General features: G+C 43.5%; 1 non-coding gene across 1 annotated transcript; it reads left to right on the top strand.

Moving 5' to 3' along the window:
* Nucleotides 1–22,293: 22,293 nt before the first annotated feature.
* LOC137372448 (small nucleolar RNA U3) lies at nucleotides 22,294–22,511 on the top strand. The gene has a single exon (XR_010975426.1). It is a non-coding gene; the product is annotated as a small nucleolar RNA U3 (small nucleolar RNA).
* Nucleotides 22,512–23,902: the final 1,391 nt, after the last annotated feature.

Here is a 23,902-nt window from a genome sequence, read left to right as displayed (position 1 = left end):
TGCGATGAACTGTTTGTCCATCCCCCCTGCAGTCCTTATTCTCAACCATACAGGAAGCAAGTACCTCATACCTGTTGGTCATAGTCAGGAGTTGAAGCTCCACCATCACTACATCCTGGATCGCCATACCTGCCTGACTTACAGTCACACCCTCTCCTGTCCCTAACCATTGACCAACTCTAAAGTTCTACTTAACCTAAGGGGGTATGACTGCCTCTTCTAACAAAGTGTCCTGGTAACTCTCCTCCTCCCTGATGTCCCACAATATCTGCAGATCAGACTCCAGCTCAACAACTCTGAGCTGAAGTTGCTTGAGCTGCAGAAACTTACTGCAGGTATGGCTGTCTGGGATTGCAATGCTTTCCACAAACTCCCACATGTTGCAGATACGGCACACCAGATGCCCTGCTATATCTGTCTAACTTTGTTTATTTATTTATACAAAAGCAAAATACTGCGGATGCTGGGAATTTGAAATAAAAACAGAGAATGCGGAAAATACTCAACCAGTTAGGCAGCATATGTGGACAGAAAAATAGAGCTAGCTTTTCACATCTGTGATCTTTCATCAGAACTGTGAAAAGTTAGAAATGTGATAAGTTTTGAGCAAGTAAAAGGGGAGGGGGTAAGAAGAGCAAAAGGGAAGGTCTTTGATAGAGTGAAGGGTTGAAGGAATTAAATAACAAAAGGTTTCACAGTAGACAGCCAAAAGGAGTGATAATGGCACAAGTAAAGAAAATAATGTGTCTCATGAGGTGTGAATGACAGGATAGCAGCATTCCAAACACAAAGTAAGAAAGAAACAAAAGGGGGAAAAGAAACAGCAAAAAAACACGAGAAAAGAAAAAAAAGGGGCAGAGGTTAACTAAATTCTCAACTTTGACACTCAGTTTATGAAGCAATCCTTTTACAAAGACTCTGTACTCCACACTCTGTAAATACTGTCTACTTATATACAGAGCTTATGACTCACACCCAAGTTACAAGTGCTACGTCAGCTTCCTGACTGGGTGGTCGGGAGGAAGTGCAGATTGAAGTATTCCAGGGATTTGTGTGGGGTCCCTTACTATTTCTAATCTAAATTAAAGATTTGGATTTAGAAATTCAACACTGGTCATATTCACAGACAATAATAAACTAGGAGGGGCAGATGAATCCCAAAAAGCAGCTGTTGAGTTATTGATTTCTCAACACTAATGTACCAAACAATCTGAGGCTGAATGGTAAGTTGAATGAAGGACTCTTTATTACAAAATAACAGACTTATAGGTGAGGTCTAAGATACACGTGCTTACTGTTCACTGACACTGCTCCAACTACTATATCACATGTTGGCTTACATCACTTCCTGTGATGATGTTGTTACGACCAAGGTGGGAGTAATGCACTGCTAATTCAGTCCCACTACTCCACAGGTCACAGCATATGAGTAAAGTTTCCCACCTACCGGAGAATAGCCAAATTAAACACTCTATTTGTCCCCCAGAATAAAGCACACCAAATCAGGTTTCTTTATACAACAACAAAATTAACTATTTATTCATAAACTAAGTCTTAAACAATAATGAGATAACTCTATGTGTGAAAGGATTCTTTTCAAACTTCTTATTCTTCCTAACTCTCATGCACAGACACATACGTACAAAAAAATGTTTAACCGGGGAAAAAGGATGTTTTGGTTTACAGCTGTTAATTAGGAATAAAAAGGAAAAAAAATGATTGAGTTTATCACATTCTGGTAGGATGTTTCTGGCAAAGTGAGGTTCCTAGAGTCAAATAGTCAGATGCCACTCCAAATCTCTCCAGGCGAATTTGTTGAACAGTCTGTGATAAATAGGCATTCAAGGCAATTCGTTTGCAGCAGGCTTCACACAGATCTTTCAGCAAAGGGGTAGCAACAGGTCTGCTTGAGTTTTGAAATAGCACTCTAGCAATAGAAGCTTTCTTGAGATTTCAGGATCTCCTAAAACACAAGTGGCAACAGGAATCACTCTTGAGGCAGAGATTCTTCATAGACTAGAGGCAATAGGAATCTGCTACCTTTCAAATGCAGGGGCTACCTCTCTGCAAAGCAGTCTTCCTCCACAGAGAGTAGCAACTCCGCTTTTCCTGGGTCTTTTTCTCTCTCTAAGGGGTCTTTTCCTCTCTCCAGGCAGACCACAGCCACACCTCAAATGTAAGATTTCTTTCCAAGAGATGCAAATCTTCCTTTACAGAGGTCTTTTTTCTCTGGTCTGCAAGCAGGTACCAGCCAGATTTCACTGTATCCTGCTTGTCCAGCTCAGGGGTCTTTCACAATGCAAAAGTGAAACCAAAACTTCAACAATCAAGTCATGTGATCTGTCATTTCCCTTTGCTGTGTTGTTTGGAAACAGGTGCCTTGCAGTCTGTTTCACTCAGTTCAAACACCAAGTTTCAGCAATCAATTTTCACAGAGAAAAATCCTTTTTCTCAGTTTTTAAAAACACACAAAATTCTAAGCTTTCAATAAAAAAACTCTTGGAACAATGTATACTAAACTATTTACATATTCAACAGCATGTTAACTAATACGCAAGCAGTTAAAGCAATATCACAACATCCCCCTTTCCTTAAATGGAAATCTCATAAATTACAAGCTATGTACATAATGAAATAGGTTAGTTGCTAACAATATTTACACATGTTGTTGAAGAATATGCCAAAAGAATATGTACAAACATTGCCACTGGTTCAGCTAAACAAAATAAGTGACAGCCATTCATTGGTTCATTCCTCAGGGCCATGCCTTGACCAATCAGGGTCAAGCTGCCTGGTTTAAATTTCAAACAAAGCTTGGCTGTTAACTGTCAATCGCCGTTAACTGCTGCATTCTCCATGGCAACACCTCTACCAATCAGAGTTCACTTGCCAACCAATCAGCACTCTCTTCTCACACAGTATAAAGTTGTTGTTTTCCCTTACATTGATATTCCTGCAGATTGTCCTGATGAGTGCAAGACAAAAAGCTTCAACAACATTCTCTATTTTCAGCAATACTCAAGTTCTGTACTACCAAATGACTATTTACACATGTATTGACTCTCATGCTCATTAATCAAGTGCCTCTGAAATGTACAGGTGGTCTGCTGACTCAACCTGATCTTGTAACTGTGAAACCTTGCTGAGATCTGGAATTGTCAATTCTTTTCTCTTGACTCGTAGGTTTGGACTGACAATAACTTTCTACTTGAGTGTTGTACGTGTCACTTTTCTTAGTTCCATTCTTAGGACTTGAATGTGAACGTGTTTTCGACGCTACAGGAGTGACAGGCATGACGTTGTTAGATAACTCTCTTAGCTGACATCTGTTCCTTCTCAACATTGCTCCGTTTGGGGCAGTTACTTCATATGACAATGGCTCATTACAGAATTTTGACACTTCTGCAGGGAACCATGTCATCTCTTGCAGATGGATCACTCTGACCTTTTGTTTGATCTGTAGAGGAGGTAACGCCACACCTGTACGCTTGTCATGTGTGATTTTTATTTTTTCCTGTCTCGCCAACAGTTTGTCTTTGATTGACAATGATCTTATCAAGTGATGACTCAAAAGAGTTGTCTTGACTTGCCTTCCGAACATGATCTCTGCTGGGGATGGTGATCCTGTATCTAGGGGTGGTGCTTGTAAGTGTGAAATTGCTATCAGGAGATCTTGATTAGTTTCTCTGCATTTCAGAATTAACGACTTTACTGTGCACAACATCCTTTCTACCAGGCCATTTGACCTAGGATAATGCGGAGATGATGTAACATGATTTAAAACCAACTTTGTGCACCTCTTGAAATGGCTTACCAGTGTACTGTGGACCGTTATCCATTGCTATCTTCTCCGGGGAACCAAAGAGAATAAAAGTAACGCTCATTGTGTTTGCTACTGATGTGGTTGACTTATCTATCAATTGGCGAACGATTGAAAATTTGGAGAAGTAGTCGGTGATGAGTAGAACGATAAAAGGTCAGTGGCTATTCTTGACCATGGATGAGCTGGAACATCATGAGGTTGAAGTGTTTTTTTCTGTTGGCTTGGTGAATGCTCTTGGCAAGCATCGCACATCCTCACTGCTTACTCTATTGATTCTGGTCCAATAAACTGTCTCATGTGCAAGTCATCTGGACTTTTCAATGTCCATGTAACCTTGATGCAATTGTGTAAGGATATCTTGACAAAGCGTTTTCGGGATCATCACTTGTCTTCCTTTAAAAATGAAATGGCCAAAAGGTGCTGTGGTCTTTGGAAGTCTCTTCTTGGAGCTCTTCATGTTTCTTCTGTCCAAATCATATTAAGTCAATATTGTACACATCTTCTAGCTCTTTATTGATTTCATCTACTTGGACATCTAGCGGTATGTCTTCTCAATTCTTGGAATTGGGTAGTCTTCTCAGTGTATCAGACGTAACCCTGAGGTTTCTAGGTTTAAGTTGAACCTCACAGTTGTTCCCTTGCACCTTAATTAATAGCCTTTGTAGTCGAGGTGGTGCACTGGTGAGTGTTTTTTGCCAAATCGTTACCAATGTCGTGATCTGTCCTGACAACAAAGCATTTGCCAAAGAGTTATGTATGAAATCTTGTAATACTGAATACTAGTGCTAATGTTTTTCATTCTACGTTCAAATAGTTTGCCTGAGTGGATGACAAACTTTTGGAACCAAATACAATTGGTCTACCTTCCTGTAATAGACATGTTCTGAGACCCTTTTGCGAAGCATCTAGCCCAAGTGTAGTATCTTTTCTTGGGTCGTAATATTGCAAATATGCTTCTGTAGGAAGAGACTGTTTCAGCGAATCAAATGCATACGGATGATCTTCAAGCCACAAAAATGACGTATCTTTCCTGAGAAGCTCACGCAGTGATGATGTTTTCTCAGAAAAGTTCGAGATATACGGTGCTATAAAGTTGAATAAACCCAAACATCTATGTAAAGCTTCCTTGTCTTAGGAGTAGGCATTGTTAGTATATCCTCAACCTTACTAGGATCTGGTCTTAGCCCTGTGTTAAAGTAGATTGAGCCGAAAAAGTTGATGTGGCTCACATCAACAGCATACTTTTTGCTATTAAACACAATACCTTTGCTTCTGGCTGTTTCCATTAAGATGTGAAGATTCTTGTCATACTCTTCTTTATTAATTCCCATGACTGCTATGTCATCTGCTATGCAAACACATCCAGGAACATTTTCAGTGATGAAATCCAGATGCTGTTGGAACAGGTCTTGACTTACTGACAGACCAAATGGTAAGTGCAAAAAGCAAAATCTTCCAAATTGTGTTCTGAAAGTTGTTAGTCCCTGTGAATCTTCAGAAAGGTGGACTGACACCCCAGTATCCAGTGAACATCAACGCAAACTCGAGGAACAACATCTCATCAACCGATTAGGCACACTGCAGCCTGCCAGACTGAACATTGAGTTTAATAATTTCAGAGCATGACAGCCCCCCATTTTACTTTCATTTTTAGTTGTTTTTCTTTTTTCTTTTTTACATTTTTTACAACCTTTTTTTTGCATTTATTTCATTTCATCTTAGTTTGTTCAATTTGCTTACCCACTGTTTTTTTTCATGTTTGTACTTGCTGCTGTTCAATATTCAGTCCATTAACACCTTTTCTGTACCAATGCTTTGTCTTTCAACACACCATTAACATATTGTTTGCCTTTGCTCCATGACCTTTTGGTCAGTTAGGTGGCCTTGTCCAATCTACACCTTCTCCTTTGTTATCTCTTGCCCCACCCCCACCTCACTTGCTTATAGCCTGTGACTTTTCTAATATTTGTCAGTTCTGAAGAAGGGTCACTGACCCGAAACGTTAACTCTGCGTCTCTTTCCACAGATGCTGCCAGACCTGCTGAGTGGTTCCAGCATTTCTTGTTTTTATTTCAGATTTCCAGCATCCGCAGTATTTTGCTTTTATTTTAGTGTTTAATTCACTGCCACTTCTCTTCCAGGAATGCCTACCTTGAAGAAGTTCTGCTCTTCTCTCCGACGGGATTTTCGTTTGTCTCTTTTACCTTGTTCACCTTCATTGCTTTCTATTTCCCTCCTGGTGTTTGATAAAGTTTCTACCAAAACTCATTTTCACAGCCACATCTCCTTCCTCAGTGACTGTCTCCAGCTCCGACTTATTCCACGTGGATTCCAACTGCAGTTTCACCCATCATGCTTTGAATCCACCCACGACTACAGGTATCTCCGAGAAGTACAATGTTCCTCGGACTGCTACTCTCGCTGCATCCTGAGATCCACACTCAGTGCTATGCACCGCCACATGCACACACTGGACCTCTCTCTCCAGCAGCACCGCCTCACCTTATCTCAAAGCTGTTCTACTCCGCAGTTTCATTTCATCTTTCGTCTCATCCGACACATTAACAAAAAACTTTTTTTCTTCCTTTCAGGTGTCAAGGAACGCAAGCTCCAGCAGCTGATGGGGACGAATGCTCCTCCAGATCCTCTTTCTGCTTCAGTTCCCTCTGACCCCACCCCTTCTGATCTGACCCCTTGCCATGCATTCACTATACCCTCTGACCTCCCCATCTCTGATGCTGAACGTTCTGTACTCAGCAATGGTCTCAGTTTTATCCCCTTACGCCCCCACCTCAATGAATTTCGCGCTCGGCATGACGCTGAGCTCTTCTTCCGTCGCCTCCGCCTCCGGGCTCACTTCTTTGACCAGGAGTCCTCCTCCCGACCAGCAGACCCATTCACCCGCCTCCAGCATTCTCCCTCTACCTGGACCCCTCCCCCTGGCCACTTACCCGCTCTTGATCTCTTCATTGAAAACTGTCGGCGAGACATTGGTCATCTCAATTTCTCTGGCCCCCTCACTCACTCTAACCTGTCCTCCTCTGAACTTGAGGCACTCCGTTCTCTCAGGTCTAACCCCGACATGGTCATCAAACCTGCAGACAAGGGTGGTGCTGTTGTTGTATGGCGTACCGACCTCTACCTTGCAGAGGTTCAACGCCAAGTCACAGACACTTCTTCCTACCTCCCTCTGGACCATGACCCCACCACCGAACATCAAGCCACCATCCAAAGGACTGTCACTGACCTCATCTCCTCTGGAGATCTTCCCCCTACAACTTCCAACCTCATAGTCCCGCAACCCCGGACAGCCCGCTTCTACCTCCTTCCCAAAATCCACAAGCGGGACTGTCCCTGCACACCCATTGTGTCAGCCTGCCCCTGCCCCACTGAACTTATTTCTTCCTGTCTTGACTCTATCTTTTTTTGTCCATTGGTTCAGTCTCTTCCCACCACATCCGTGACTCTTCTGACGCCCTACGTCATTTTGACAATTTCCAGTTTCCTGGTCCCAACCGCCTCCTCTTCACTATGGACGTCCAATCGCTCTACACCTCCATCCCCCACCAGGATGGTTTGAGGGCTCTCCGCTTCTTCCTGGAACAGAGGCCCAACCAGTCCCCATCCACCACCACCCTCCTCCGCCTGGCTGAACTTGTTCTCACATTGAACAACTTCTCCTTCAACTCCACGCACTTCCTTCAAGGAAAAGGTGTCGCTATGGGTACCCGCATGGGTCCTAGTTATGCCTGTCTTTTTGTGGGATATGTCGAACATGCCTTGTTCCAGTCTTACTCAGGCCCCCTCCCCCAACTCTTTTTCCGGTACATTGATGACTGTATCAGTGCCGTTTCCTGCTCCCGCCCCGAACTGGAAAACATTTTCAACTTTGCTTCCAATTTCCACCCTTCTCTCACCTTTACATGGTCCATCTCTGACACTTCCCTTCCCTTCCTCGACTTCTCTGTCTCCATCTCTGGGGATAGGTTGTCTACTAATATCCATTATAAGTCCACTGACTCCCACAGCTACCTCGACTACACTTCTTCACGCCCTACCTCCTGTAAGGACTCCATTCCATTCTCCCAGTTTCTCCGTCTTCGACGCATCTGCTCTGATGATGCTACCTTCCATGACAGTGCTTCTGGTATGACCTCCTTTTTCCTCAACCGAGGATTCCCCCCCCACTATTGTTGACAGGGCCCTCAAACGTGTCCGGCCCATTTCCCGTACCTCTGCCCAAAACCCTTCCCCTCCTTCCCAGAACTGTGACAGGGTTCCCCTTGTCTTCACTTTCCACCCCATCAGCCTCCATATCCAAAGGATCATCCTCCGCCATTTCCGCCACCTCCAGCGTGATGCCACTACCAAACGCATCTTCCCCTCCCTTCCCCTGTCAGCATTCCGAAGGGATCATTCCCTCCTCGACACCCTGGTCCACTCCTCCATTACCCCCACCACCTCGTCCCCATCCCATGGCACCTTCCCCTGCAATCGCAGGAGGTGTAATACCTGCCCATTTACCTCCTCTCTCCTCACTATCCCAGGCTCCAAACACTCCTTTCAGGTGAAGCAGCGATTTACTTGTACTTCTTTCAATGTAGTATACTGTATTCGCTGCTCACAATGTGGTCTCCTTTACATTGGGGAGACCAAGCGCAGACTGGGTGACCGTTTTGCGGAACACCTCCGCTCGGTCCGCAAGCAGGACCCTGAGCTTCCGGTTGCTTGCCATTTCAACACTCCCCCCTGCTCTCATGCTCACATCTCTGTCCTGGGATTGCTGCAGTGTTCCAGTGAACATCAACTGGAAGCTCGAGGAACAGCATCTCATCTACCGATTCGGCACACTACAGCCTGCCGGACTGAACATTGAGTTCAATAATTTCAGAGCATGACAGCCCCCCATTTTACTTTCATTTTTAGTTATTTTTTCTTTTTTACATTTTTTACAATCTCTTTTTTTTTTGCATTTATTTCATTTAATCTTAGTTTGTTCAATTTGCTTACCCACTGTTTTTTTTCATGTTGGTACTTGCTGCTGTTCAATATTCAGTCCATTAACACCTTTTCTGTACCAATGCTTTGTCTTTCAACACACCATTAACATATTGTTTGCCTTTGCTCCATGACCTTTTGGTCAGTTAGGTGGCCTTGTCCAATCTACACCTTCTCCGTTGTTATCTCTTGCCCCACCCCCACCTCACTTGCTTATAGCCTGTGACTTTTCTAATATTTGTCAGTTCCGAAGAAGGGTCACTGACCCGAAACGTTAACTCTGCTTCTCTTTCCACAGATGCTGCCAGACCTGCTGAGTGGTTCCAGCATTTCTTGTTTTTATTTCAGATTTCCAGCATCCGCAGTATTTTGCTTTTATTACCCCAGTATCCATGTTTTGCATCCAACTTCGAGAAAAACTAGGTTCCATCAATTCTTAATTCTTCCAAAGTAGGAATTTTGTGAGGACATCTTTTGAGTGCTCGGTTTAACCTTCTAGGATCTAGACAAACTCTATGGCATTATTTTTCTTGAATACAGTGGTTATAGAGCTGCACCAATCAGTATGTTGCAGAACACGGCGAGTAATCCCTTGCCATTCCATCATGTCAAGCTCAGCTTTTAACTTGTCCTTGATGTGGACACTGCACTTGTGTGGTGGATCTATGGAGGGAACTGTGTCATCTTTCAAATGAAGAACAGCATCTCCTCTAAAACTGCCCACAGTATCACATATGTCCAGGTACTTCTATTGTAAATCCTGAATGGATTCAATGGGGTCACGTTTACCTTGGTTCTGTAGCAATGGCACATTACCGATCTCATGAATCGTCACAATTTGGAGTTTACTGCATGCTGGTAGTCCTGCTACTGCTGGACCATTGGTGTCAACAATATAGAAGACAGTATGTTAACTAATACTTAAGAAGTTAAAGCAATATCACAAAAGCAGCCCCAAGAACTACAAAATGAATTGGACAGAATATGTTCAGGGATGGTAAAAATGCTACGCACGTTGATGTGGACAGGCATAAAGCACTGTATGTGGGGATAAAAATGGGGTTAAAACAACTGAATGTGAAGTTGAAAGATCATGGGGTAGGTTTGGCACTTAACATGTCCAATTACTGATTCGAAGCAATCTGCTGAACTATATAGCCAAAGTATAAGGCTGATGACTAACGGCAGAGAATGGAAGGAAAGGAAAGCAACAGAGTTGTGATGTTGAAAGGCAAACAAGATAGTAAATGGTTGAGAAAAGGCAAATCTGATACACTACTTCAAATGAAATCATGGCAGTCATACAAGGAGATGGAGATTTTTTTATTCTTTCATGGCTTGTGAGTGTCGCTGGCAAGGCCAACATTTGTTGCCCATCCCTAATTGCACTTGAGTGTTGCATTGTTCTGAATGTATAAGATCAAAGACCAAACAAGATACTGTGGTTATCTTCTAACTTTTAAAAAATTGACTTAAAAACACAACAGTTTTTATTGAAAAGACAATCGTGACTTCACATACAATCTTATTCTGGCAAGAACAACTGAAGAATAAGAAGGTTCCTCTCCTCTGATGTCTTGTTCCAATGTGGCATGTGGTTCTCCTCCTCACCATAATGCTATATTTGGGTTGTGTTGAATTATAATACTAAAGAATTTTTTTATCAGTTCCTCAGGCCTTGTTTCCTATTTCTACAACTGTTACCATTGTTTCTTATCAGTTCCTCAGATCTCATTTACTATTTCTGCAACAGTCAGCATTGTTTCTTGTCAGTTTCTCAGATCTGTAAGTTTTTAGAAACACCAACAACTTATTTTTATACAGTGCCTTTAATGTAATAAAATCTCCCAAGGTGCTTCACAGGAGCACTATAAAGCAAAATTAGACAGCAAGCCACATAAGGAGATATTAGGGTAAATGGCCAAAAGCTTGGTTAATGTGTTTTAAGGAGCACATCAAAGGAAGAAAGAGAGGTAGAGAGATGGAGAGGTTTAGGGAGGAATTCTTTCCTCCACCCACACCTCCAATGATAAGTGCAAGGAGCTTAAGGACTTTTTTGTCACTAAGATCAAGACAATCCGATTGGCTGCCTCTGCCGATTCCCTCCCTTCTACTAATCCACCAGGCCAAACTTTCTCTAAAACCTTTCCTCTCTGCCTTAACCCTGAATTTGTAACTTTCTGCAATTTCTGTCCTATCTCCCCTCCTCTTTGAGTTCATCTTGTCCGTGAGATCTATCTCCTGCTTCCTCTATCCCCATGCTAACTGATATTAATAAAAGTTCTCTCTCTTCAGGTACTGTCCCTCTCTCCTTTAACTCTACCATCGTCAACCCTGTTCTCAAAAATAGCAACCCTTGATCGCACCACACTTGCAAACTACTGCCCCCACTCCAACCTCCCCTTCCTCGCCAAAGCACTGGAGCATGTTGTCACCTCCCAAATCCATTCCCATCTTTCCTGGAACACCATGTTTGAATCCATCCAGCCAGGTTTCTGCCCCTGCCACAGTACCGAAACAGCTCTAACCAAAGTCACAAATGACATCCTATGTGACTGTGACAAAGGTAAACTTTCCCTCCTCATTCTTCTAGACCCACCTGCAGCCTTTGGCACAGTTGATCATGCTATCCTCCTCCAACACCTCTCCACTATCATCCAGTTGGGTGGGACTGCACTCACCTGGTTCCATTCTTATCTATCTAATCGTAGCCAGAGTATCACTTGCAATAGTTTCTCTTCCCATTCCCGCACTGTTACCTCTGGTATCCCTCCCTATCCTCAGCCCCCTTGGCAACATCATCCGAAAGCACAGCATTGGTTTTCACATGTACACTGATGATGCCCAACTCTACCTCACCACCATCTTTCTCGACTCCTCCACTGTTGCGAAATTATTAGACTGCTTATACAACATCCAGAACTGGATAAGCAGAAATTTCCTCCAATTAAATATTTAGAAGACTGAAGCCATTGTCTTCAATCCCTGCTCCAAACACCATTCCCTAGCTACCAACGCCATCCCTCCCCCTGGCAACTGTTTGAGACTGTTCGCAACCTTGGTGTCATGTTTGATCCCAAGATAAGCTTACAACTTCAGATTCATGCCATCATTAAAACCACCTATTTCCACCTCTGTGACATCATCTGATTTCACACCTGCCTCAGCTCATCTGCTGTTGAAACCCTCATTCATGCCTTTGTTACCTCTAGACCAGGGGTGTCCAACCGATTTGTGTGAGGGGGCACGCTATAACGTTTGTCCAACATAGGGGGCTGGTGAGCAAATTTCGGCAAGATAATGGTATTAGAAATTTATTTTACTATTAATCAAAACCATAAAAAATGTGCATTTTTGTGATCAAGCTTTATGAGAAGACTAATTTGTTAACTTACTTTCTCATCACTATGTTGAACACTGATTTCGTGAGCGACCTGGCAGAGTTTTTGCTTGCAGAAGTACACAATGTCTGTCCACATACTTGATGTAGCAATGCGGAGTATTCTGAATAGATGCCCATCTGTCAGGAATGATCTTGATCCCACTCTGCTTCTCTCTCTTTCTGTCGCTCTCTCTGTCTCTGCCTGTGTCTGTGTTTCTGTCTCTGTGTGTCAGTTTCTCTGTATCTCTGTCTTTCTCTCTCTCTTCCCCCCTCCCTCAGTGACCCTTCCTCCTCTCTGTGTCACCCCTCCCCCACCGGCTGCTCCTGGGGTCTGGTTAACCCAGCACCCTGCCCTTAGGTGCGGGACTGGGCCCTGCCACCTCCTCTGGCGGCTCCTCTTCAGTGACAGTGGCAGAGATGAAGAACCCAGGGCCCAAGGTCCAGGCTGGGTCTGTATACAAGCAGAACCAGTGCTGGACCTGGGATCCGAGCTCAAGGTTGGGAAGGCCACACTGGTAATGGAGTTTGGGTGGGAAGCACCAGCAGACATGCAGCTCAGCCCGGCCACCGTCATCTTACTAAAGAAGCAAGAAAATGGGCAGCACAGTGGTGCAGTGGTTAGCACCGCAGCCTCACAGCTCCAGTGACCCGGGTTCAATTCTGGGTACTGCCTGTGTGGAGTTTGCAAGTTCTCCCTGTGACTGCGTGGGTTTTCGCCGGGTGCTCCAGTTTCCTCCCACAGCCAAAGACTTGCAGGTTGATAGATAAATTGGCCATTATAAATTGCCCCTAGTATAGGTCGGTGGTGTGGGGATGTGGTAGGAATATGGGATTAGTATAAATGGGTGGTTGATGGTCGGCACAGACTCGGTGGGCTGAAGGGCCTGTTTCAGTGCTGTATCTCTAAATAAAATAAAAATAAGGTACTGAAGAGCATCCACCATCTTGGAAAGGAGCTGCAGTGAGGCATCTCTGCCATGTCAGTAAAGGAGCTGCAGCCTTTGTCATTCACTGAAAGTTTTGATGGGCCAGAAGAAGCCAATGGCAGATTTCCAGTGGAAATTTTTCATCCTTGGTGGGCCAGATGGAAACCTTTGGCAGTCTGGTTTCTGGCCCGTGGGCCATACGTTGGACAACCCTGCTCTACACCAACCTTATTTCTTTTTTTTTGGAGTGCGTACGTGATTTCTTTAAGTGCTCTGCCCCTTAAAAAATTTTTGCATGGTCGCAGCTGCACACGCATGATAATTTAAAGGGGCAGACTTGTGTGTGGCCTGCGCGGGAACTTTGGGTTGCTGCACGGCCATGCAGGTTAGGGGGCACATTGCTCAAACCTTAACTATTCCAACTCACACCTGGCTGGCCTGTCACATACTATCCTCCATAAACGTAATGTCATTCAAAATTCTGCTGCCTATGTCCTTACTCGTACCAAGTCCCATTCACCAATCACTCCTGTGCTCGCTGACCTGCATTGGCTCCTGGTCAAGCAATGGCTCGATTTTAAAATTCTCATCCTTGTTTTCAAATCCCTCCATGACCTCGCCACTCACTATCTCTGTAATCTCCTCCGGCCCCAGAACCCTCAGAGATATTTGTGCTCATCTAACACCAACCTCTTGAGGATCCACAATTTTAATTGTTCCACCATTGGTGGCCACGCTTTCAGTTGCCTAGGCCATACTGAAAATTCTAAAATCCTTTACTAGCAAGAGCAAGTGCTGACCTGATCAGAGACACCAGCAGCAGCGGTGAGGATAAAAGAGAGAGAGAGAGAAAACGGGGAAGAACGGGGACCTGATAGGTGCATTTCCAAAAACATAAAGAATGACGCCAGAGGACAGCGAGTAAGTTATTGGTTGGTGAGCATTAGGATTTTTAAAAAATTAGGGCAGTGGTTTAAACTCAGACCAGGAAACTATAAAGTACTGTATTACACTTATAGCTTAACTAGTTGAACTAATTATTCAAATTTCAATCTGGTAATAGCTTATACTAGGTATTTACACGATTCTAAAAGAGGGAATAGAGTTTTTTTCTCAGACCATGGATGGGCAATGGAGACCTGTTGCTTACAATGTCTGCACCATGTGGGAATTTCAGGACACTTCATGTGTCTGGGGGACCACATGTGCAGGAAGTGTCTCCAGCTGTCTGAGCTCAAGATCAGGATTTCCAATCTTGAGGGAGAGCTGGAGTCAACTGCAGAGCATCAGGGAGGATAAGAGTTTCCTGGATCATACGTTCAAGGATGTGGTCACCCAACAGGTAGTATAGATTCAGGATTGTAGATGGGTGGCCATCTAGAAGAGTAAGAAGAGGCAGGAGGTGCAGAAGTCTTCGAGGTGTGTGCCACTCTCAAACTGGCACTCAGCTTTGGAGACTGCTGGAAGTGATGACACCTTGAATGAATGCAGACCGGATCATGGTTCTAATGGTCAAGGGATTGCATAGGAGGGGAAGGAGCTGAAATGCAGTTATAGCAGATTCCATAGTTCGGGGGACAGACAGGAATTTCTGTAACCGTCATCGTCAGTTCCACGTGGTGTGTGGCCTTCTTGGTGTCAGGGTAAAGGACATCACGGAGAGGGTGCAGAATATTCTGCAGAGGAAGGAAGTGAGCCAGAAGTTGTGGTGCACGGTGCTGCCATCAATGTAGAGAGAGCAGGTATTGAGGTCCTATGGTAGGATTTTCAGGAGTGAGGAAGCAAGTTAAAAAGCAGGACCTCGAAGGTAGTAATCTCTGGATTACTCCCAGTGCCACATGCTTGCGAGAGTAGAAATGGAAAGATAGGGAGGACTAATGTATGGCATGAGACATGGTGCAGGAGGGAGGTCTTCAGATTCTTGGGACCTTGGAACTGGTTCTGGGGCAGGAGGCACCTATTCAAAAGGGATATGTTGCACCTAAACAGGACTGGGTCCATTGTCTTTGCAGGGAGGTTGGCTGGTGTGGTTAGGGAGGGTTTAAACTAAATTGGCAGGGAGATGAGAACCATCATATAGAAGTAGAAAAGAGAAATAAGGTGCATAAATGAGTGAACTGGAGAAGGAAGCAGTACCATATCAGATAACAGCAGACTAAGAAGGATTATGAGGAACACTAAGAGAGGTTTAGAATGCATGTATGTAAATGCACAAAATGTAGTGAATAATGTTGGTGAGCAACAAACACAAGTAGCCTTGTGGGAATATGATATAGTGGCAATAACGAAAAAGTGGCTTAAAAATGGTGAGGGCTGGACGCTTAATTTTCAAGGATGCAAAATGTTCAGAAAAGACAGGGAAGAAGAAAAGGGAGGTGGGGTGGCAGTATTGATTAGGAAAGACATTGTAGAGTTGCAAAGGAAGGATGTCGTTGAGGGGAAAAAGACATGCACTGAGTTCGAATTGAGAAGCAAAAAGAGTATGATAACACTACTGGGGGTATTCTATAGACTTCCAAGTAGTGAGAGGGAGAGAGAGAGGAGCAAATCTGCAGGGAAATCACAGAAATGTGCAAGAACTATAGTGTGGTGATATTGGGGGACTTTAATTACACAAATATTGATTGGGGTAATGTTAGAGTAAAGGGGGAGGAATTTCTGAAATGTGTTCAGGAGAACTTCCTTGACCAGTATGTTCTCGGTCCAACTAGGAACGAGGTATTGCTGGATCTGATGCTGGCGAATGAAGTGGGCAAAGTGGACCAAGAGCCTATGTGAGAACACTTGGGTAAGAATGATAATTGTACAAGGTTTAGATTAGTAATGGAGAAGAGCAAGGAACAATCTAAAGTAGAACTTCTAATGGGATGAGAGGGGATCGAGCCAGGGTAAAATGGAACCAAAGATTGACAGGGAAAACTGTAACAGAACAACGGGTGATCTTTAAGGTGGAGATGTTTCAGCTACAGGCTAGGTACGTTCCAACAAGGGCAAAAAGGGAACCAAAGCCAGGGCTCCTTGGATGGCGATGGAGGTAGAGTATATGATGAAACCAAAAAAAAGGGTGTATGTCAGAGGTGAATTCTTCACGTGAGAACCTGGCCAAATACAATAAGTTGAGAGGGGAGGTGGAGGAAAATAAGACTGGCAAAGAGAGAATATGAGAATAGAATGGCAGTTAACATAAAAGGGAACCCAAAAATCTTCGACTGGCATGTAAAAAGTAAGCGGGTAGTGAGAGGTGAGGTAGGGCCTTTTAGGACAAAGAGGGTGATATATGCTTAGAGGTGCAGGGCAAGGCTAGAATACTTAATGAGTACTTTGTATTGGTGTTTACTAAGGAAGAGGATGCTGACAAAATGTCGGTAGAAGCAGAGATGGTAGAGGTAATGGATGGAGTGAAAATTGATTGGAAAGATGTACTGGAAAGACTGGATATGCCTCAAGTAGATAAGTCATCTGGTGTGGATGGCTAGCATCTCTGGTTGCTAAAGGAAGTGGGAGTGGAGATAACGGAAGGGCTTGCCACAATCTTCCAATCTTCCCTCGATACAGGGGAGGTGCCAAAGGATTGGAGAGTGGCAATTGTGACAGCCTCATTCAAGAAAGCATGTAAGCACATTGCTAGTAACTACAGACCAGTCAGTTTAACATCAGTGGTGGGTAAGGTTTTAGAAACAATAATCAAGTAAAAAATTAAAAGGTACTTGGTGACGAGTTAATTAAGGTGTTTGTTGGAGGTCAAACATCTCAGCTCCAGGACATCACTGCAGGAGTTCCTCAAGGTAGTGTCCTAGGCCCAACCATCTTCAGCTGTTTTTTTTTTTTAGAGATACAGCAGTGAAACAGGCCCTTCGGCCCATCGAGTCTGTGCCGACCAACAACCACCCATTTATACTAATCCTACATTAATCCCATATTCTCTACCACATCCCCACCATTCTCCTACCACTTACCTACACTAAGGGCAATTTACAATGGTCAATTTACCTATCAACCTGCAAGTCTTTTGGAGGTGGGAGGGAACTGGAGCACCCGGCGGAAACCCACGCAGACACAGGGAGAACTTGCAAACTCCGCACAGGCTGTACCCAGAACTGAACTCGGGTCGCTGGAGCTGTGAGGCTGCGGTGCTAACCACTGCGCCACTGTGCGTCTGCAGGTCTATGAGCCGGTCTCCATTTCCTCCTCAAAACCCTGTTTACCATATAATAGCCTTCCGGAAGTCCTCTCGCCTCAGCTTCTGACAGAGCCGTCTGTCCTTCAATCATAAGGTCAGAAGTGGGGATGTTCGCTAATGATTGTACAATGTTCAGCATCATTTGCGACTCCTTAGATACTGAAGCAGTCCATGTAGAAATGCAGCAAGAGCTGGACAATATCCAGGCTTGGGCTGATAAGTGGCAAGTAACATTCGAGCCACACAAGTGCCAGGCAATGACCATCTATCTCCAACAAGAGAGAATCTAACCATCTCCCCTTGACATTCAAAGGCATTACCATCACTGAATCCCCCACTATCAGCATCCTAGGGGCTACCATTGACCAGAAACTGAACTGCAGTAGCCATATAAATACCGTGGCTCCAAGAGCAGGTCAGAGGCTAGGAATCCTGAGACGAGTAACTCACCTCCTGACTCCCCAAAGCCTGTCCACCATCTACAAGGCACAAGTCAGGAGTGTGATGGAATACTCTCCACTTGCCTGGATGGGTGCAGCTCCAACAACACTCAAGAAGCTTGACACCATCCAGGACAAAGCAGCCCGCTTGATTGGCACCCCATCCACAAGCATTCACTCCCTCCACCACCGACGCACAGTGGCAGCAGTGTGTACCATCCACAAGATGCATTGCAGCAACACACCAAGGCTCCTTAGACAGCACCTTCCAAACCCGTGAGCCCTAACAAGGAGGACGAGGGCAGCAGATGCATGGGAACACCACCACCTGCAAGTTCCCCTCCGAGTCACACACCATCCTGACTCGGAACGATATCGCTGTTCCTTCACTGTCGCTGGGTCAAAATCCTGGAACTCCCTTCCTAACAGCACTGTGGGTGTACCTACATCACATGGACTGCAGCGGTTCAAGAAGGCAGCTCACCACCACATTCTCAAGGGCAATTAGGGATGGGCAATAAATGCTGGCCTAGCCAGCGACACCCGCATCCCATGAATTAAAAAAAATTGAGAGCCAGCACAGATCTGTAAAAAGCAGACCATGCGTGACTAATCTAATTGAATTTTGTGATTAAATAACAGAGAAGATTGATGATGGGAGAGCATTGGTCTGCATGGATTTTAAGAAAGCATTTGACAAAGTACTACATAAAAGACTGGTTAACAAAATTGACGTTCATGGGATAAGAGGGTCAGCTTGGATACAAAATTGGCTTAAGGACAGAAAACAGTGAGTCATGGTTAATTGTTTGTTTTTCATACTGGAGGATGGCAGACAGTGGTGTTCCTTAAGGGTCAGTGCTAGGACCACTGCAATTTTTGTTATATATGAATAACTTGGATATTGGACTACAGAGTAAAAGTTTGAAATTTACCAATGGTACCAAACTTGGAGGTGTGGCAGACAGTGAGGATGATACGAATTGACTGCAATAGGTCATAGATAAGCTCGCGGAATGGGCAGAAAAGTGGCAGATGGGATTTAATACAGAGAAGTTGAGGTGATGCATTTTGGCAGAAGGGATGGGGAGAGGCAATATAGGCTAAATGGTACAGTTCTAAAGAGTGTGCAGGGTCAGAGAGACCGTAGTTTCATGCGCTTAGATCTTTGAAGGTGGCAGGAGATATTGAGAAAGTAGTTAGCAAAGCATATGGGATCCTGGACTTCCTAAACAGAGGTATTGAGTACAAAAGCAGGGACATTATGATGAACCTCTATAAAGCTTTGGTTGTCCACAACTAGAGTATTCCATCCATTAGAGGAGGTGGTGGTGTAGTGATAATGTCACTAGACTAGTAATCCAGATCCCAGGCTAATGCTGAGGGGGACATGGGTTCGAATCCCACCACAGCAGATGGTGAAATTTGAATTCAATTAATAAATCTGGAATTAAAAGCTAGTCTAATGGTGACCTCATGAAACCATTGTTGAGTGTTGTAAAAACCCAACTGGTTCGCCTAATGTCCTTTAGGGAAAGAAATCTGCTGTCCTTACCTACATGTGACTCCATACCCACAGCGATGTGGTTGAATCTTAAAATGCCCTCTGAAATGGCCTAGCAAGCCACTTCGGGCAATTAGGGATGGGCAATAAATGCTGGCCTGGCCCACATTCCACAAATGAATTTAAAAAAAATTCTGGTCACCAAACTTTAGGAAGGATGTGATGGACCTTGAGAAGATGCAAAGGAGATTTACCAGACTGGCTCCAGGGGATTTTAGCTACAAGGTTAGGTTGGAGAAGCTGGGGTTGTAGCAAAGGAGATTGAGGGGAGATTTGATAGAGGTATACAAGATCATGGCAGGTTTAGATAAGGTCGACAAAGAAAAGTTGTTCCTTTTAGCTGCTGGTACAAAGACGAGGGGACACAAATTTAAGGTTTTTGACAAGAGATGCAGGGGGGATGGGAGTGTTAGAGTGGAATTGTCTAAAATGAACCACTCGATGCTCAGGTCTGTTCCAATCGTCAAAAGGTTTATTTTACACCAAATAACAAAGAATAGTACAGCACAGGAACAGGCCATTCGGCCCTCCAAGCCTGCGCCAATCTTGATGCCTGCCTAAACTAAAACCTGCACTTCCGGGGACCGTATCCCTCTATTCCCATCCTATTCATGTATTTGTCAAGATGCCTCTTAAACGTCATTATCGTACCTGCTTCCACCATCTCCCCACTGGGCTTACCATGCACTTCTCCGCACCGGTGTAAAATAAACCTTTTGACGATTGGAACAGACCTGAACATCGAGTGGTTCATTTTAGTCAATTCCACTCTAACAATTGGCGTAGTCGGCAGGATCTGTTGTCGGTCAGCTCTTCTGTAACCCCACTATCCCAATCACCCAGCCTGAGCCTGAATTAAGAGGACTTAGTCCCACGTGACAGCCAGGATCAAGTGGGCGAAGGGAACTAAGGGGCCAAGGGGGAGTTAGCTGGAGCCTGATTCCGAACTTGGGACAAACAGGATATTGAAGGGCGCCCACCATTGACAGAGTACCGGCTGAGTATGTTTATTCATTCTCCCCGGGACCAGGTGATGGTGTTCAGCGGCTAGGATATCCAAATAGTAGAGGGGTCTGACCAGTCGCCAAATGGTGGTTGGCAGCTCGTTAGAACGCGTTATCGGGTATTGTGACCCGATAGTCGGCAGAGTTGGTAGTTCGCTACAGTTGCTGACCTCTGAGAGTGAATAGTTCACTACAAGTCGCTGACCTCTGAGAGCGAATAGTTCACTACAAGTCGCGCTGGAGTTAGCTACTACAAGTCATGGCCCTCTGAGAGCAGACTGACAGGCGGACCTCTGAGAGTGGACAGTTAGTAGTAGTTCACTGCAAGTCATGCTGGGGTTAGCTACTACAAGTCATGGACCTCTGAGAGTAAACAAAAAAAAACAATGCTGATCCTACCCAAGTATGGCCAATGAGAAAGCAGAGCTCGAGTGGGGACCGGAGGGGTCCCTTATGTGCCCTTTGGCAGTTAAGAACAAGAAACTTATCGATAAGATGATTAAATCTAATTGGAATCCCCACGACCCTGCCGCAAAGCAAAGGGAGTTGTGACAAAAAGAAGAAAAGCATTCACTAAGTTTATGGCAGAGTGACATAAAAGACTATGTTTTAGAGTAAAAACAAGTTACTGTGTCTTTGATTCGAATGTGTGAGCGTCCATGAATGAATTGAATGTCCCTGGGATGTACAGCTTGTGTTCTGCAGAACATCTGTTCTGTAGAACTGACTGCCATTAACTCTTTGTTGTCTGGCTTTAATGTTGAAAGCATGAGTCTATTAAGTTGTTTGGAATTGAATGAGTGTGAAAAGTGATTGTTGAGTGTGTTCATTTCAGTTTAAGATTGTGCACCCAGGAATGGGATATAAACTTGAATTATATTTTAAGTCAAAGTTTTATTTTTATTTTAAAAGTTGGTTTTGCAACTGTGAAAAGGCAATGAACAATTTTCTAAGAGATAAGCTTCAGCCTTGAAAGTCTGAAGATGTCTGGCAGAAATCCAATTTGAAGTTTAAAATACTGCTTCAATTAGAAACTCTGCTATTGCTTTATTTTGCAGTCTAAACTTGAAGACATGTTTTACTGACTGTTTTTAAGTAGCAAATGTCAAAAAAATTGGATATTGTTTTAAGGGAGAAAAGGATAAACTAATGAGATATGGGAAAGATTAAAGTTTGTGTAAGGAGCTGATGTTAAATCTTTTGTTGCAAGAATATTAAATAACTTTTTCTTTAGTTTTTGGTTTTATTACAGTCATTTGAAAAGACGCCTGAAGAAAGAACAAGAAAAATGACATAATTTACCTATCTTTTAAAAAAAGCATGTGCTATTCTGTTCTGTGTGTAGTTATTAAGTATTATAAGTTAATAAGTCTGAATTAAATTTATATTGTTAAGATTAACAAACCTGTTAAGTTGAGGAAATCTTTTAAATGTTTATTGACGTGAACCGGAATTTGGAATCATCTTGCAGTTTAACCTAAAATGTTGTCTTTCCTGATGGAGATGGTTTCCTTTGAAGTTGATAATGTTACTAAAGATTTTGTTGTTTTAAAATCCTAAGGATTAAAAAAAACATTTAAAATGGAGTTTAGTTCTTTTCGATAAAAAAAAGGGTTACGTAAAGCGACACATCTGAGAATGCTTTGCTCCGCTCCCTTGGAGACAAGCAAAGAAATTAACTTTGCTCCAGCTATCTTTGTCAATGAGACAAAGTGCTTTAGAAGGAGAGATAGTTTCAAGCACTTCTGTCTTTAACGCAAAAAAAAAATGCAATATTACCAAGTCTGAGCATAAGAAATTGGAATCGATAAACAAAATTAAATTGATATGAGTGGCGATTTAAAGCATTCAAAGGGAAATTTACTGTTATCTGAATTTGGAATAATCTGAGATGTCGAAAATCCAGTTTAATTTGGCAAGTTATTTAAGGAATTAAAATGTCATCTAAGGTAAAAAAAAACAATATATAGTAATTGAAGACTATACTCTTAGGGATCATTTCTATAGTTTTTTTCTAGAGAAATGTGTTTCTAAAGTGTTTGGTCTCACAAACCACGAGGAGGATTTATAGTGTTCTCTTCTGAGCAGGAAGCAGACATTGAGTGTTGCTTTTCAGCAGCTGCTCTCTGTCATTGATGAGTGTTCCTTCTCTCTCTTGTGGAGAGCTGGAGGAAGAGAACACAGTCTGAGTGGTTTGCTTTTGATAGCGGGGCGGCACAGTGGCGCAGTGGTTAGCACCGCAACCTCACAGCTCCAGCGACCCGGATTCAATTCTGGGTACTGCCTGTGTGGAGTTTGCAAGTTCTCCCTGTGTCTGCGTGGGTTTCCTCCGGGTGCTCCAGTTTCCTCCCACATGCCAAAGACTTGCAGGTTGATAGGTAAATTGGCCATTATAAATTGCCCCTAGTATAGGTAGGTGGTAGGGAAATATAGGGACAGGTGGGGATGTGGTAGGAATATGGGATTAGTGTAGGATTAGTATAAATGGGTGGTTGATGGTCGGCACAGACTCGGTGGGCCGAAGGGCCTGTTTCAGTGCTGTATCTCTAAACTAAACTAATGGCTGGAATCAAACGAAAATGTTTGATTTCTGTTTCAAGGAATTATGAATATTGATTGTAAAGGTTCTCCAGGGCTCAAAGTGAAATAGAATTATAATTAATGGGAATTGGCAATTAGATCTGGCTGATGCAAGAACTAATAAAGGAATTTTGGGGATAAACAAATGGTGAAATTAGAATTTAAACAGCTAAATTACTATAGTGTGAAATTTCCAAGAAGCTTAGAATTTTCCAATGAAAGTCAGGAAAGTGTAGATAAGACTGGCAATTGTTAGTTTTCTCTTGGAGATATGAGTTTTTAAGAGAGCTACATTTGAAAGTCTGGCCACTTTTGATCAGATCACCTGAGAGTTGAGAATATGTGGTACGACACTGGGATACCAGTGTAGGTGTGCAGATGTGATTTGTTGCATGCAGAGCAACTAACATGTAAAATGCATGGTGAAATGCACTGATGAACGGGTCTCAAACATGTTTACTGACTTGAGAAACAGCATGGCATGAAATGATTAATGCAGCCAGCGCAGTGAGACAACTCACATAGAGAAAATGACTTTATAATAACCAGGATAAATTAAATACCTTAATAATGACAGGAAGGGCAATGAGGTTGCCAGGGGATGTCGTAGCAGGTAGTGATGAAATAGGACCCACAAGAGAAAGTGTTAAAAGATTTTTCAAAGGAGTTGTGCAGACAACAGCATGTGCTGAGGCAGGAGATTCTATAGAAACAGACAGGAAAGAGGAACAGACAAAGGTGCCTGTTATGGGAGACAAAGTAATGGTAAAGGGAAGGGCTGATGGAAACACTGGTCCCAACTGAAGGTATATAAAGACAACAGAAAATGACAGACTCCGAAATAAACACCACCTGGTATTCAAAGAGATACCGGGAATGGAAGAATACACTTGAGAATGGACTACTCGGGGGGCTGGGAATAATGGTAGTATTGATAGGCATTTGGATTATTATTAGATGGGCTACTAACTGGGCAAAGATTGTGGGGAACGAAGCCCGAGCACA

Source organism: Heterodontus francisci, chromosome 7, assembly GCF_036365525.1.
Source record: "Heterodontus francisci isolate sHetFra1 chromosome 7, sHetFra1.hap1, whole genome shotgun sequence".
Lineage (NCBI taxonomy): Eukaryota > Metazoa > Chordata > Chondrichthyes > Heterodontiformes > Heterodontidae > Heterodontus > Heterodontus francisci.
This window is presented reverse-complemented; position numbering and strand designations above follow the sequence as displayed.